We start from the raw sequence: 6,000 nt of genomic DNA, 5'->3' as shown, positions 1-6,000 counted from the left end.
AATGGGCAGGCATTTTATCGAACAAAGGATCTGTTTTAGAACTAGGTCAGTGGTTTAAGGTAGATCTTTTCCTTCCTTTTTTTAATTTTTTTTTTTATATATATATAAATATACCGATGTGTACACACATACATGCACATATACATACATATATATATATATATATACATGTATGTGTGATCGTTTATGTATATTTATGTTTATTTAATTTATTTATTTGTTTGTTTTCTATTGTTATTGTTAGTTTTATAGCTATTTTGTATAGTTTTATTTTATGAACACAGTTTTTTGCTATTTCTCGTCTACAGTTTAATAGATTTTGAGGTTCTTTAAAGTACAGGATAGCAAATTTTTCATGGAGGCATAGTTTACATGGGTCGTCTAAATGTCTGCACGTGGTAGCTTGTCTCATTATTTTCCATTCGACTACCGGCGAATGTCCGCTTTCTTTGAGTTCCCAGTATTTATTCGCTAGTGTTGTTTTTATACGGTGTTTTTTTTATTTTTGAATGTACATTTGTGGTCATAGTATCGGGTTTTGAAATCTAAGGAAGTCATGCCTATGTAATATTTATTGTTATTCAGGTTTTCTTTCGCAAATATTGTTGCTTGATAAACTACACTTTTGTTAGACATTTATTTTGGACTGGGCAAAGTGTGCGGTGTATGTAATTGCATTTATCTTGTTCGTTATTAGTATTTTTATTTATGGTATGGTTGTTCTTGTCCGGGGTTGGTTTGTTGTTGTTATTATTATTATTATTATTATTATTATTATTATTATTATTATTATTATTATTATTATTATTATTTCTGCTAGTGTTGGTTTTATTTCCATCATGGTGTCTATTTTTTATTGTTTATTTTTTTGTTGTTTACATTGTTTTCATTTAGTATTTTGTTATTATGTGTTATAATTATCATCTAAGAATTTTGGCAACAACTGTAAGATCACTTAAAGGTATTTTTATTAAAGATTTTGTGTAAGGGGTTGCTTGCGGGAAAGTGTTTTTCAATAAGATCTAGAAATTTCTTTCCAAGTTTTGTTTTTAACATTTGATTGTATGGGGCCGTATACCAAATTATAGTTCTTTTTCTTCTATTTTTAATTTACTATAGTTAATGGTGTTTTGTTGCTTATATTTGATATCGATATTTTTGTATCCACTACTTTTTGGCTGTTTCGTAGATATTGGTTGACCGGGTTCGATTAGAGCTTAAAGAAAGCGGTATACACGCACGCATATATATATATATATATATATATATATATATATATATATATATATATATATATATATATATATATATATATATGGATTTCGGTTTAAATGCATGCTAACGCATCCAAGTTATATAAATATATATAAATATTTTTTATCACAACTTTATATAAATCGAATTTACTATATAATCTAGAATATATAGCTGAATGTCTGTGTGTGTCTCCGTGTGTGTGTGTGTGTCTCCGTGTGTTTGTGTGGTAACGAATAGGCTCCTATATGGTTGACTACTTAAAAAAAAACTGACTACATATAATGATAGAAGATGTATCGAGACAGAGATATGGGTATGTTTGATCTAGAAGAACGGTGGTTCATTAAAATTTGGGGGTCTGCGTTCGCGCCTAGTCCACAAAGTATGGAAATAAAATAATTAAAAATAAAAAAACACGTTTACAAGTGTTTTTCATATAGATGTACATAATACTTTGATAAATGTGGTTTAAATTAAATAGGGATGGTATAATAAAATTGTGGGGTCTACGTTCGCGCTGGACCTCCATAGAATTAAAATAGGCGCAAACTTAAACAAAGACTTTTCATGTGTATCTGCTAACTATACATTGATAATTATGTTTCAGTGTGAAGACATATGGTATAATAAAACTGTGGGGGGTTCGTTCGTACCTGACCTCAATAGAATTGAAAAATGTGTCAAAGTTTTACAAGTTTTTTTTTAATATAGATCCACAGAATATTGTGATAAGTGTTTCAGTGTGAACAAGTATGTTATAATAAATTATGGGGTTTATCTATTTTATTTTTACTTTCATTATATTTTGCTTCGGTTTTGATACCCCCAAATTCAACCCAAATTTACATCTCTTCCTTTTCATAGCCTATTATACTTTCCTAAGTCAGAGTCCATTTTCTGTAGGCTGTTTTTGAACCCAGTAAACGACGGGTACTGTTGCTAGTAATATATAAAATATAATAATATATAAAATATAATAATATATAAAAAGCCTATTTAAGCGTATTTTACGATCGGGCTAGCTTAGATAAATACTTTTGGAGTTTTAACAAAAAAGCTGTAATAATAACAGGGCGTCTCCATTTACGCTGAACATCCACGTAATGCCAACATCAACATATGAAAACGTCCGCTGTGGAATTTCCACAGGTCCCGCTACTATATTATCATCATAATCATCATCATCATCATCATCATTATTATTATTATTATTATTATTATTATTATTATTATTATTATTATTATTATTATTATTAATCGTTGTAAAGAACTTGGAATTTTTCTATTGAGAAATAATAAACAATGTCAAATGCCCTTTTTTAAATGAATATAGTATACATTGACAGTCCTATGATGTCTATGAGATAAAATAATAAAGCAAACAGAAGGAATATATATATATACATATACATATACATATATATATATATATATATATATATATATATATATATATATATATATATATAAATAAATAAACATACAAACGCATTTTTAATTTTATACACTTGTTTGGTGTACTAATGTAAGGATTGATAATTACCGTAGAATAAACATCTAAAAATGTAGACGTGTTTGGCTGTGTGTCTGTCTGTCCGTTTGTGTATCCGTGTACATTTTCTCTCGCAAAATTCTGTTAATTTTTAGACTACACACTCGAAATTTGATATACAATGTACTGAGATTTGGGAAAATATATGTGATCAGTTTTCGGCAAGAAATTTAGCAGTTAATGGTTCAAAGTTCAACGATTTTACCTTTGAGAACTTTACCTAAACTCCTCCGACAATCTGAGGTCTTAACACTTGAAATATTAGATATAGGTTCCTTGGACATGGATCTAACTTAATCACTTGATTTGAGCCCAGAACAATACATTTTAAGGCGTCATAATAGGGGTCAAATTTGTAAAAATTGACCTTGTATTTTTCTCAGTATACACCTTCAAACACCCGGTTAACGGCGGGCGCCAATACAAGTATATCTATAAAAATGAACGTGTCATTCTTTCTGTCTATCTATCTCTGTGTCTGTGTACATTTCTCTACGCAATACTTCTGTCAATTTTTAGTCTACAGACTCGAAATTTGACATACAGGGTTCTGAGATGTGGGTAAATCGATGTGATTGGTTTTCGGCCAGAAATTGGGCTGTTAAGGGGATGGAGTTCAACGATTTGACCTTTGAGAATTCTACCAAACTCCTTCGATAATTTGGTGTCTCATATTAGATATAGTTTTTTTTTTACATGGCTCTAACTTAATAACTCGATTTGAGCCCCAAACAATAAATGTTACGGGATCATAGTAGGGGGCAAATTAATGAAAAAAATGGCCTCTGCAGTCTCTAACACATTACTCAGACAATTTCTGGTCTAAACATTTAAAAATTTACATAAAGAGTATTCGGAGATAGGGCAATCTTTTTAATCGGTTCTTTTCGGAAATTTGTTGTTTTCAATATATAAATGAATGTATGTAGGTATGTTTGCATGTCTGCCTTAAACTTTTGTCAGATGCGTCGGATTTTACCAAGATAAGTATCGTTTTAAAGTTTACTGTTCAGACGACAAACATTGATAAATTAGCTAAAAACATTTATATCTTCACCTTCAAGTGGGAACATTCCTACGGGGGGGGGGAGTCGCTTTTTTAGCCTATATTTTTTAAAGTCGTTCTCCCCATTCGTTGGTCTAGCCTTAATTTTTAAAAAAATGTCACTTCCGCTTTACCAGTGCTCGTAACAGCATAGACGTCAGGTTTTCCCCCGTTCTTTTCCTCCTTCGCAGTACGGCTTCAAGCTTGCCTTCCTACTATCACTTTTTTTTTATTTGCTGAACATACAAATCATAACACGCGGGCAACGCCGGGCGGAAATTCTAGCAACCTATAATTTAAGTTTCGACGATCTCCGTCTGTTGAAATAAATGTATTATCTTTCATATTATATTTATATATATATATATATATATATATATATATATATATATATATATATATATTTGGTCAAACTGGTAATTAGTAAAAACCTGAAGAGTGCTATATATATATATATATATATATATATATATATATATATATATATATGTGTGTGTGTGTGTGTGTATGTGGGTATATGTATATATATGTATATATATATATATATATATATATATATATATATATATATATATATATATATATATACATATATAATTGGCAAAAGGACAGAAATAAATATTAAAATAGGAAATAGGCAGTGGATGAAAGTACATGGATTGCAAGAAAAAATATACTCGGTTTCTCATGAAATAATTTAATCTTAGTACATAGAAAAACGCCATTCTTTTTGTCTGACACCTCTTCGAAGACTCGGATGCGAAGAAACGAAGCTATTTATCTAGGAAATAAGATAAACATAATTCAGTAAAAACAGTAAAACACACTGATTATATGGATAACATAGCTGAATGTGTGCGTAGTTTGAAGGCGGGTGTTTTTATTTTATTTTTTTCTTAACAACGAAGTGTTTAAATAATCAGTGAGACATCTAAGAAAACAATAGGACAAGACTAAAAAGAAAATATACGATTCTTGGACTTATCAGTTGCTTGCAACACATGTGGAAAATCAAACCATATGGTGATAGTATATCCACCCGGCGGGTAACTTCCGCTTAACTTGTCCGTGTTTAGATGTAGATAAATACTTAGTTCATTTTGGTCTGACGCAGATTTCCTGCGGTACTTTCAACACTGCCTTGTAACATCCATTCCTTAAACAATGCTTTATGAGAATGCACTTTAAGTGTTAAACGAAAATACTTTGCAGGAAAAATGAATAATAGCGAAAACTTACCATACCACCGTATATCTATTTATTTATCTATCTCTCTCTCTCTCTCTCTCTCTCTATATATATATATATATATATATATATATATATATATATATACATATATATATATATATCTGTCTATCTATCTATCTATCTATCTATCTATCTATCTATTTAGTAATAAGTTTATTTTATTTTCCAATTTCTTCAATTGTCGGTATTATCGTTTTTTTGGATTTAGATCCAAGGTATGAATGTACATTCCAAACAATTCATTCCGGAGTGTCCGCGGATATTAGTTCACGTGTAATGGTCTAAACCTCATAAGAAATGTGTGTGTTAACCTCTGCAGGGAATCGTGGGAGACACTTTGTGTTTAGTAGATATATTCAAATATATATATATATATATATATATATATATATATATATATATATATATATATATATATATATATATATATATAACGTGTCAGGAGGTGATGGAAAAAAGCAATAAAGTGCTCGATCGTGGATGTGAGACCTGAAGATACAATATTTATTACGACACGATATATGCATAATATACACACACACCCACACACACATATATATATTAGTTTTTAAAATCAGTAATTACACACACACACACACACACACACACACACATATATATATATATATATATATATATATATATATATATATATATATATATATATATATATATATGTATGTATAAGGAATGAAAAAATACCAGCGTTGGTTGACGTTATGTTTTGAGAAAAATTAAAAAAAAACGAATGAAATTATTAAAAATATACGTTTCGTCCTTATTTCAGAGGACATCTTCAGGATAATTGAAATAAAAATGTACGAAAAGAAAAAAGTAATAGATCGTGCGAAAAAGACAGTTTTTGAATCCTACCCATGTCGGGAAGGACAAACAT

The sequence above is a fragment of the Euprymna scolopes genome, chromosome 14 (genome assembly GCF_053919585.1).
Source record: "Euprymna scolopes isolate OS-2025 chromosome 14, ASM5391958v1, whole genome shotgun sequence".
In the NCBI taxonomy this organism is placed as follows: domain Eukaryota; kingdom Metazoa; phylum Mollusca; class Cephalopoda; order Sepiida; family Sepiolidae; genus Euprymna; species Euprymna scolopes.
The sequence above is the reverse complement of the archived record's forward strand: the minus strand, read 5'-3'. Positions refer to the sequence as shown.